This window comes from Anomaloglossus baeobatrachus, chromosome 2 (assembly GCF_048569485.1).
Source record: "Anomaloglossus baeobatrachus isolate aAnoBae1 chromosome 2, aAnoBae1.hap1, whole genome shotgun sequence".
Lineage (NCBI taxonomy): Eukaryota > Metazoa > Chordata > Amphibia > Anura > Aromobatidae > Anomaloglossus > Anomaloglossus baeobatrachus.
Window position 1 is genome coordinate 151,961,399 of NC_134354.1, and position 12,447 is coordinate 151,973,845.

The following is a 12,447-nucleotide window of genomic DNA, read 5'->3' on the forward strand; positions in this document are numbered from 1 at the left end:
TCTGTACAGTGATACATTTCAGCAGAATGTGCAGTCTCGGACGCACATGCAGCTGAAACAAAGGCTGGGGCCGGCGGGCCCCCCTACACCCCCAGGCCCAGTTGCGGCTAAAATCTCTGAGACAGCGATCATTTTGCCCCCTGTTAGCCTTCACTGCACACTGTGCACGCAGTAAAATCTTCTGTTTCAAAACATCAAATGGCTAAACTCACTTTGGCACAAACACTGAACAAACAAGCGCTGCTGTGATATGGCAGCGCAGTAGCTTTTGGATTTATTAATATGGCTGTGAACGAAAAAGGGCTAGGAATAATAAAACAGTACAAGAGAAAAGTTAACCAACTTTTATGGTGGCTATTTATATGTAAATTGTAAAATAGTGTTGATTAATGTTTAAAAATATAAAAAGTTTCAGAAGTGGAATTTGTTCTTCTCTAATGGAAATGTTAAAACAATTTGAAGAATATTAAAAATCCCTTTACTTTTATCTTGTGTTTCTGACATAAATGGGCTTTAAAGGGATTTCTGAGAAAAACAAAGAAATAACAGACAGATATTCTATTTTTCAGAACGCGTTCCACCCTTGCTGATGGACTATATTTGCTATTGTTGTTTGGTACTGTAACTTTATACAAATGATTGGTGCGGAGCGGCAATATCAATTATATCCAAGAAACAAATGTGAGTCTAGAAAGGAATTGATGAAGTGGAAAATGGAATTCGACTAGGTGTGAGATACAAGTTGACCATTAACAGTTACAAATATATTGGTTTAGGAAATAAAGGTTGTTGGGTATGACTAGTATATATATATATATATATATATATATATATATATATGTAGGAATATTATTCACACCCTTGTAAACGGGAAATCCAGACGTAATAAAAATAGTTGTTTTTGTTGTGCAGAGTCATATATTCCCCATTAGAGAGAATGTAGGTGTGCAAATGACAGTCAAATGGGTAATTTAGCGCAAATTATACATATTGTGCAGTTAGTGAATAAGCTCTGCAATATGTAATGGAAATGGCACAATACAGCGGGTAAGATGCAGTGCTGCTGTAACCTGTATCAATACCAGGCTGATTGATTCGCATACCTGAGTCTCTGGATAATGATGAACATTTTCGATATGCAAAGTATTTGCCGTATTATGAGAACAAGAAAATATTTACTGCTGCTTCTACTTTACAAACACATTTTGAGCACATCTAGGTACTTCACTAGAATTTCAGAGCATTACATGAATGTTAATGTATCGTGTAATTTCTATTCAATTTTGTAATTTTCAGTTCTCACAAGCGGCTAAAATGGTAAAGAGGTACCATACATAATAAATGACTTGTGTAGTCTTATTTTACAGGAAAGCTGCAAAGATGCAGAAAAGCAATAAAAGCAATAAAGTCATATAATTGTAAAAAAAAAGACATAGAAGAATGAACATGTTTTTCTGTCTAGATACTTTAATGATTGTAGATAAGTCTCGGATATTTTACATGATGGGCCTCATTTATCAAAGCCATTGAACAGAACAGATGGCTTTTGTTGCCCATTGCAACCAATCAAGGTTCAGCTTTCATTTTTCCAAAACAGTTTAAGAAATGAAAGTTCAGATCTGATTGGTTGATACTGGCATCAGTCAAGTGTTCATGTTTTGATAAATGAGACATATAATGCATTTTTGCATGAAAAACAAAACCTTTGTCCAGAAATACCTATAGACATATGGTACCCCAGGCTAGAACTGACCCGTAGGAGAATAGGTGGACCCCCAATGGGTCCATGTGTAGAAGTGCCCCCCCATATGACTAGTAGTTGACATAACACACTTTATTCTCTATGTATAGACAGAAGCAGCGTCTCACCATTCATTTCACAAACTACCCAGTGTAGAATTACAAAGAAGTAGAGGTGGATTTGTGAATGATGGTCAGGTAATATTTGCATATAGTTGAGGTCAATATTTATCCCCTAGTGTCAAGGTAGTGGGCCCTTGGCACTACAGTATCTCATATTTATGACTGAGTTTATGGAAGCAAACAATTCATCATGTTCAGCCCTGTTAGCTCTCAAGTGCACATTTGGGATCACATTGCGTTATGTGATCAGATATTTTTAATTATATTTTCTTTTCAGGACCTTAAAGCAACTCTTTAACTTAAGATTGGAAAATGATAAAACATTTGTCATATATGGTCAACCTACTTGGTGCCCTCTTTTTTGCTACCTCTTCCATTGAACCCTGTTTTCTGGTCCTCTTGCATCCAAGATGGCCACTGAAGTGGCCTAGTAGGCAGTGTTAAATCTGAATCATGCCTTCCCAGCATGAGAAAGGCAGGGGAAGCATGGCCATCTACTCATGGCCATCTTGGATTCAGCAGATAAAGCATCGGGAGTCAAAGGGATTCTACCAGGGATTGTAGCTATATATTGTGATATCCGGTGCGCAGTGTACCCTGGATGCCGGGCATAGGTCAGATCCTGTAGAAGTGTCACAGGTGGTGGTGGTTTGTGCCCAGCACCTGGAGCATTGGTGGCAGTGAAAGGCATATGGATTCAGATGTGCAGGGGTTAACGCAGGAATTACTGTTTTCATGTAGCTAGGTGGTGAAGGGCTTTCCCCATGATGTCTGTACAGGAAAACAGGAGAGACTAAGCAGGCAGGCGTAATTTTATACCAAAGGTAAACTTTTTCTTAATGGAAGCAGATGGTTACAGTAGATGACAGTACATACACCGCAGGTTCCAAGACACAGACTTTCAGCAGAAGATAATAAGAATCAGCTTTATGAAAAATGTTTTGGTACCGTGTTAGCCAGTTGGAAAATGATTGATTGCTCTCAGTGAGAGAAACAAAATTATAATTTTCTAGTTGTGATACCTTTTAATGGCTAACTAAAATAAAATAAAATAAGAGGATGTTACAAAGCGAGCTTTCAAGACATCTCAGGTCTCTTCATCAGGCATGGTATGATAAAATATCTGACATACCATGCCTGATGAAGAGACCCAAGATGTCTCAAAAGCTTGCTTTGTAACATCCTCTTATTTTATTTTAGTTAGCCATTAAAAGGTATCACAACTAGAAAATTATAATTTTGTTTCTCTCACTGAGAGCAATCAATCAGCTTTATGAGGAATACAATAACAGCAACTCTATCAGGTGATCACACTGAAGTCTAATTCTGGCACGATGGAATCCCTTCCACCCCACTAGGGTATTGTTCCCTAACAGGCCTCCAAACTCCAACTCATCTTCATGTGCAGAGCCAACATTCCCGTCTCCATTGTGGGTGGCTTTTTTTTGGTTGAGTACTCCTGAGTTCCTGGCATACTTTAAATAGACTGCATGCTCTAGGGAACCAAGGTATTCCTCACCACCAAAAATATGTCATTCTGCCCTGCACGGATACTCAGACACGTCTCCTGGCCTTACAGCCTGCTGGAAGAGGGATTATATGTTTCTGTGGCCGTTCTCTGTTCTTTTCTCTCTTTCTGCTCAGACTACTCTGATTTGCAAAACTCACTGCAGTAACTTTTGTGCACCTAAAACTCCACCCACCCAAACCACTTTCCTAGTTACCAGCTAAATGAGGAAATTCACTCTTTAGATGTGTGCTGCATATCATATACAAACAGTGCAACATTTCCAACATTCACAGCATATATATATATATGTATATATACACACACACACACACACACACACACACACACACACACACACACACACACACACATACACACACAGTACAGACCAAAAGTTTGGACACACCTTCTCATTCAAAGAGTTTTCTTTATTTTCATGACTCTGAAAATTGTAGTTTCACATTGAAGACATCAAAGCTATGAATTAAAACATGTGGAATGAAATACTTAAAAAAGTGTGAAACAACTGAAACTATGTCTTATATTCTAGGTTCTTCAAAGTAGCCACCTTTTGCTTTGATTACAGCTTTGCACACTCTTGGCAGTCTCTTGATGAGCTTCAAAAGGTAGTCACCGGAAATGGTCTTCCAACAGTCTTGAAGGCGTTCCCAGAGATGCTTAGCACTTGTTGGCCCTTTTGCCGTCACTCTGCGGTCCAGCTCACCCCAAACCATCTCGATTGGGTTCAGACTGGTGACTGTGGAACCAGGTCATCTGGCGTAGCACCCCATCACTCTCCTTCTTAGTCAAATAGCCCTTACACAGCCTGGAGGTGTGTTTGGGGTCATTGTCCTGTTGAAAGATAAATGATGGTCCAATTAAATGCTAACCGGATTGAATAGCATGCCGCTGCAAGATGCTGTGGTAGCCATGCTGGTTCAGTATGCCTTCAATTTTGAATAAATCCCCAACTGTGTCACCAGCAAAGCCCCCACACACCATCACACCTCCTCCTCCATGCTTCACGGTGGGAGCCAGGCATGTAGCGTCCATCTGTTCACCTTTTCTACAAAAACACAACACGGTGGTTGGATCCAAAGATCTCAAATTTGGATTCATCAGACCAAAGCACAGATTTCCACTGGTCTAATGTCCATTCCTTGTGTTCTTTAGCCCAAACAAGTCTCTTCTGCTTGTTTCCTGTCCTTAGCAATGGTTTCCTAGCAGCTATTTTTTTTTTAAACACTAATTTTATTGCAGTTTTCAGAATCATTACAATATGTCTAACATTTGAAGAAGAATAAATTCACCCTACCAATTTACCCACCCTTGTCTTAACCCACCCTCTTTTATTCCCACTTTATCCCCCCCAACATTTTTAATACACAGAACACCAGATATAAGTCGCGAAAGAACACACAGCTCCTCTATATTCTGATTCCCGTTTGAAGCCCTATTTCTCTGAAACCCTCGTCTCGCCCTACTGTCGTGTCTCTACTGCGTGTGTATTTTCAGCTTTCCCAATGTGCAGCAGCTATTTTACCATGAAGGCCTGCTGCACAAAGTATCCTCTTAACAGTTGTTCTAGAGATGAGGTATGTCCAAACTTTTGATCTGTACTGTATATACACATAAAACACACTTCACATTATACAGCTGGTATCCCCCAGATATAGCAACTTTGTGGGATGCTACAACATGACAAATGTATAGTAATTTTTTAGTGACGGTGAAGGGACACGTGCAGGGACACCATAACAGTGAACGTCTCTCTCTATGGTTAAGCCACAGGTGCTGATCAGGTATTGATCCACTAACTATGACATTTTGAAATTTTAGCAGCATGGGGATGAGATTGTTAAAATCTTATCCACTCTGCTGCTAATCTAATGTGGTATAAAATGGCCATCCACAAATCTGCAAGAAAAATTCCATACATAAGCACACCTGGCTCAGCTGATTATACTTGTGTTCTCAATGGGGAGAGGTTTGTAACTGCTTCTATACAACTCAAATAGCTGCTAATCTTCTGTAAGAATAAAGGAATGGACATGCTAAAATACATTCAGTTTACATTGGATGGTCATCTGGTACCCCTGAAAGTAACTTGACTTGTAAGTTATTCTGATTTGTACCGACATCTTAAGCCTGCTTTACACGGTACGATCTATCGTGCAATTTCACGATCGATCGTACCCGCCCCCGTCGTTTGTGCGTCACGGGCAATTAGTTGCCCGTGGCGCACAAAGTTGTTAACCCCGTCACAAGCACTTACCTGGTGTGCGACGTCGCTGTGGGCGGCGAACATCCTCTTCCTGAAGGGGGAGGGACGTTCGGCGTCACAGCGATGTCACACAGCGGCCGGCCACTAGAAGCGGAGGGGCAGAGATGAGCAGGATGTAAACATCCCTCCCACCTCCTTCCCTCTGCATAGCCGGCGGGTGCCGCGGGACGAAGGTAAGCTGCTGTTCATCGTTCCCGGGGTGTCACACGGAGCGGCGTGTGCTACCCCGGGAACGATAAGCAACCGGCGCCATTTTAATTAAACGAGATTATGAAACCGAGCGACGAGTACACAACTCACGATTTGTGAGCGATACTGCGTCGCTCTGAGGTGTCACACAGGCCGACGTCGCAAGCGATGCCGGATGTGCGTCACAAAAACCGTGACCCTGACGATGCATCGCACAATATATCGTCTCGTGTAAAGCACCCTTTAAAATATGTAGTGTCATGTAATGCTGCCACATGACCTTTCAGCTTGTTGTTATTTCCTTCTGTTTCATTGCTGTGTTCTGAACTAAAAAAGCCATGCACCCGGTTCAGAGGCTTTTAGGCCATATAAACCATACAGTAAAACAATTATAGCAATACTCAAACATCCCTAAGCTTTGGTTCAGTGTGCTATGTAATGAATTAGTCATTAACTTTTTTTCCATTTTACAAATACATTAAACAAGTAAAATGTTGCCTTGTGTACTGACATGCTTTGGTTGCTCTCATCCAGTTTTATTGTGAGCAATAAAACACAATTGACCATGCAAGTACTATTTTATCAGTTTTTACAAGATTATCTGCTGCATGGCAAACACTAATTAAATAAATTAGTGCCAATTAGTCCCATAGCCACTGAAAAATATTGCTCTGAGCATGATCTGTCTAATACAATTGCATCTCAATAAATTAGAATATCCTCAAAAAGTTAATTTATTTCAGTAATTCAATACAATAAGGGAAACGCATATATTACATAGAGTCATTACACACAGAGTGATCTATTTCAAGTGTTTATTTCTGTTAATGTTGATGATTATGGCTTACAGCCAATGAAACCCAGAAGTCATTATCTCAGAAAAATTGAATATTATATAAGACCAACTGAAAAAATGATTTTAAACTGAGAAGTGTTGGTGCCCACTGAAAATTATGTACAGTAGAGGCAATCAATACTTGGTCGGGGCTACTTTTGCATGAATTACTGCATCAGTGCGGCGTAGCATGGAGGCGATCAGCCTGTGGCACTGCTGAGGTGTTATGGAGCCCAGGTTGCTTTGATAGCAGCCTTCAGCTCGTCTGCATTGTGGGGTCTGGTGGCTCTCATCTTCCTCATGACAATACCCTATAGATTCTCAATGGGGTTTAGGTCAAGCTAGATTTCTAGCCAATCAAGCAGAGTGATACTGTTGTTATTAAACCAGGTATTGGTACTTTTGGCAGTGTGGACAGGTGCCAAGTCCTGCTGGAAAATGAAATTTCCATCTCCAAAAATCTTGTCAGCATAGGGAAGCATGAAGTGCTCTAAAATTTCCGGGTAGATGGCTGCGCTGACTTTGGTCTTAATAAAACACAGTGTAGCTACACCAGCAGATGACATGGCTTCCCAAACCATCACTGATTGTGTAAACATCACACTAGACCTCAAGCAGCTTGGATTGTGGCCTCTCCACTCTTCCTCCAGACTCTGGGACCTTGATTTCCAAATGAAATGCAAAATTTACTTTATTCTGAAAACAACACCTTGGACCACCAAGTAACACTCCAGTTCTTTTTCTCCTTGGCCCAAGTAAGATGCTTCTGGCGTTGTCTATTGGTCATGAGGGGCTTGACACAAGGAATGTGACATTTGTAGCCCATGTCCTGGATATGTTTGTGTGTGGTGGATATTCTAATTAATTGAGAAGCACTTGTAGTACTAGGACTGATCATTAATGTTACAGACATGGAAAGCAGGAAAAGGGATTATTGTGGCACCCCAGTGGTCATGGGAGGCACAGTGGCATTGTTCTCCTCACTGGGGGGCAATGCTATGCCTGCAAACAGCGGGGAGACCTCTATGCCAGGTACAATCACACACACAACACTTCCTCATCCAGGTCAGAAAGGGGAGCTCAAGTCCTGTTTGGGGAGAGCTTCCCTGTGCATTCTGGGCTGGGGAGGGGTTAGAGAGAGGAACAGGAAGAGAAATCTGAAAACTCTAGTAGCAGTGAAAGAGAGCGATCACTGTAAGAATGCTGGCTCAAATGTGACGCCCTGGACTAGCCAGGTAGTCACAGGTAGGCCCTTGCATAATACCCGTCCCCTAAAAAGGTGTCATCAGCCACCCTTAAAACCCTAGTAACCTCCCTCAGAGCTTAATTGACACACCAGGGGGGCGGAGCCAGGCAGTTGGCATGCCCACAGAGGGGTTCAGAGGGCCTGAGGCAGGAAGTGCAAGTCAGTTGTCAGTCAAGTTCAGTCAGTAGTCGGTAGTGAGTGGAGTTGAGGAGTGAAGGAGAGTGCAGCAGGCCTGTGGTGACAGGTCTGCAGCGGGAACTGACAGGTGTCGGAGCCCTGGTACCGCGGCTAGGAGGCAGACAGTGGCCTTAGCCTGCAGGAGTCGGGAAGACGACCAGGTGGAACCGTTGTGGACCGGGACAGGATAGTGGCCCGCCGGTACCGACCCGGGGAACCGACTGGAAACCGGAGCACATAAGGGGGGTGATCAGACCCTGAAACGAGGTCCAGAAGCCACTGGACTGAGTTAATTCACTGATTGAGGTCTGGACTATAGGTCCTTTTCCACCCAAGTCTCGACTGAAGACAACAGCCCACCGAGGTGGATAGAAAGCCACCGCACAGGCAGAGAGATCCCATGGGCCAGCATCTGCGGGCAAACAGGCTTCGCACTGCATTGCACCGCCAAGCACCGACATACCATCCCAATCGGGTCCCGGGGCCATCACCCCTGCCCACGGAGGGGTTAACACCTTTGCTGCGCAACATCTCCCCCGGGGTGCCTAGTAAAAAGCAGCAGTGGTGTCCACATTCACCACAGCCCATGGGTGACATCACAAACTTAACTAAAAACCACGGCCCCGGCCGTAAACCTACCCCCTACGTAGCGCCAGCATCCTTTCAGAGCAAAGTGAACCCGGGTACTGAGGCGCTCGAGCCACCCACCAACGAGCCCGGATCTGAGTGGCTCGGCTGCAGCCGAGCGCGGGGCAGTACACATCAACTCTTCTGGCATCACGAACAGGATACTTACCTAATCACCTACCTGGTGAAGTGTGCCTTGAAGTGTAAGTCAGCGGTGACCCGTTGAAAAATTTCAGGATTCGCCATCTTGCCGCCATCTTTTGGCGCGAAGATTTCCGCCAAAGCCTTCTTCCCCACGAAAAGAGCGTGAGAGTTGAAGCCCCGCCCCCTGGGAACACGGCCGTGCCGAAAAGCGAGCAGTCAAAAAACGAAACTGATCGGCCGAAGAAGAGAGTGCCGCAAAAAGACCAGGGGGAGATGCAGAAAGATGTGGAAGCAGAATGAAGGCAGCGGAGCGGCGCCCGCCACTTGAGTGGCGGGGCTCAGAAGCGGCAGAGGCAGAGTAGCTCTTGGAGTGGAAGACTGCGACCCGAATGAGCTCCCCGCAGGAACCGCTGCCTGGTTGGAGCGGGAGCTGGGCCGATTCTGCGACCGGGTAAGTGCGCAAACATTGCAACAGGTGCTTGACTGGAAGGCGGAGGTCCGGAGAATGGTTGCCGTGGTGTGGGCCCGTGAGCAGAGAGCCGCTGCAGCCATGCAGCACCGGGACAAAGCCGCGCAGACCCCCATGTCGTCCCTGATCAGCTGGGAGCTGGAGCCTGCCAGCACCGTGACAAGTGAGCCCGGAGTAGCGCAACTCATGGAAGAAGAGGTACCGTGTATGCTGCCCTCGCCGCCATTCCCGCTGGAGGTCCATAGCCCAGGGATCTATTGTACCTGAAAGGGGAGCCCGATGACCCATCCGAAGATGGCGCAGTGCGGCCCCCTGCAATGGTAGCCGCCGCTGCAAGTTAACCCCTGAAGTTTTAAAGTTTTACAGTTAAAAGGTTTTAAAGGACCTGCTCCAGCAATAAGACTCTTAACCCTTTGTTAAACACCCCCAAGTTCCCCGGGAGATGCCATCCAGCACACTGGGTGGAAGGGAAAGAAAAGCTGCCCGACTTGTTGAGCGCCGCTGCGGTTGGAGCCCCAGAGGGCGCCATCAGGGGTAGGAGCCCCTGGTAGAGGACGGCAAGCTAGTTAAGCTGGAGCAAGGACAGTTCCCGATACAGAGCCCAGTTTACCGTACCCTCACTGCAGGCAGTGGAAGACGGGGTCTTTCTGGACAGTGTCACCGTGAGTGAATGTGGCATTTTGGACCCGTGCTGCCCTGTGGTGGACTGTGGGAAAGTCACCGAGGAAGCTGCACCGGTAGCAGAGTTGTAAATAATCCCGGACCACCCTTTCACGCCTGCAGCCTCCAGAGAGGCTGGTTGGAGGAAGGGCCTTCGGCAGAGGAGGCCGAGGTCCTGTCACCATGGCAACCGGTGACTACCCTCTGGGGCCAGGGGTCCCCTGGACGTGGGGCCTCTGAGAGACTTCCGGGTATGCAACTTTGTACCCTGCCTGTTGTGGGCAACACCCAGACCTGAACCTGTTTCCTGGACTAGGGAAAAGTGGTGCTGACCTGTTCTTAGAGGCAGCATCAAGGCTAGGTTTGCTTGGGTGGGCAAATGGAAGGACTCGGTCCTGTTCCCGTTGAATAAAAATGTTTTTTTTTTTTACCCATTTGCAATGTTAAAGTAAAATGCCTCCCGTAAGGGATGATCCATAAAATCTGCTTGAAATGTAAAAAGTTAATATATTTGTATATGTTTTCCCGTTTTATCTTTTGCAGTTTTTCAAAATAAACTGGTGGTGGTCGGACAGCCCGTGGACGGTCTGTATTAAACCAAGGAGGAATGTGACGCCCTGGATTAGCCAGGTAGTCACAGGTAGTCCCTTGCATAACACCCGTCCCCTAAAAAGGTGTCATCAGCCACCCTTAAAACCCTAGTCACCTCCCTCAGAGCTTAATGGACACACCAGGGGGGCGGAGCCAGGCGGTTGGCACGGCCACCGAGGAGTTAAGAGGGCCTGAGGCAGGAAGTGCAAGTCAGTTGTCAGTCAAGTTCAGTCAGTAGTCAGTAGTGAGTGGAGTTGAGGAGTGAAGGAGAGTGCAGCAGGCCTGTGGTGACATGTCTGCAGCGGGAACTGACAGGTGCGGAACCCTGGTACCGTGGCTAGGGGGCAGACGGTGGCCTTAGCCTGCAGGTGCCGGGAAGACGACCAGGTGGAACCGTGGTGGACCGGGACAAGGTAGTGGCCCGCCGGTACCGACCCGGGGAACTGACTGCAAACCAAAGCACACAAGGGGGTACTCAGACCCTGAAACGAGGTCCAGAAGCCACTGGACTGAGTTAATTCACTGATTGAGGTCTGGACTATATGTCCCTTCCCACACAAGTCCCGACTGAAGACAACAGCCCACTGAGGGGGATAGAAAGCCACCGCACAGGCAGAGAGATCCCATGGGCCAGCATCTGCGGGCAAACAGGCTTCCCCGACACACATACCGCCGGGGAGCGAGCTCCCATCGCTGAAGCGAAGGCAGCCTACATACACACTACACGGTGCAAGAGAAAGACAAAGACCACCAACCCGAGTAGGGGGGACCAGACGCAGCCGGCTGCGGGCACCGACCACCATCATCTTGGTTTACCAGAGACTTTTGTGCATCAATCATAGTGAGTACAACTGTGTCCTCGGGCCGCGCACTGCCCTGCACCAACAAGCACCGACATACCATCCCAATTGGGTCCCGGGGCCATCACCCCTGCCCACGGAGGGGTTAACACTTTTGCTGCGCAACATCTCCCCCAGGGTGCCTAGTAAACTGCAGTGGTGGTGTCCACATTCACCACAGCCCGTGGGTAGCGTCACGAAATTAACTAAAAACCACGGCGCCGGCCGTAAACCTAACCCCTAAGTAGCGCCAGCATCCTTTCAGAGCGAAGTGACTCCGGGTCCGGAGGCGCTCGAGCCACCCACCAACGAGCCCGGATCCGAGTGACTCGACTGCAGCCAAGCGCTGGGTGGTACACAAGCTTTACAGGACCGAGCGCTGAATCAGGACACCAGGGTCCTCGACTGTCGGGTGCTAATGGCCCAGCCGTAAACCCAGAGGGCAGGAGGTTTCACACCGCCTGTCCCAACAGAGACTCCCAAGGCGCAGTAGTATAATAAAGCCCGGGGCTACTGAAGTACTGGCGGGCCCTACATCCAGCTCATGCTGCCCACCACAAGGGAGAAGGAAAATTACATCTAGAAAGAGGGACGCTGTGCTGCTCCAGGCCACAGCGACCCACAGTCAGAGCACACTAAGGAAGGCCTCCAACGTACCTGGTAGAGAAGTGATTTCTCACTGCTTCCCAGCTGACCGGACCACTGTAACCTAGGATCATAACAACTGACCAGTAAAAGGTGAAGGAAACTACCGGCCCGTGTCATCCAGTTACTGTCTGTGGCCTCAGCCCCACTCCCCAGTGTACAACACCATAGACTAGCACTGTCATCATCCTCCCTAGGGCCCGCTCCACCTGTGGGGAGCAGAAACATCTTACCTGCTACAACCATCAGCCCCTGAGGACAGTGACAGCAGCGGCGGCTATTCCCTGGCCGCATACTGCAGATGGTGTCACAAAATCAAACCTCCATTATCACCCCCTTCTTTATTGTACACCTCGGGGCCACAAAAC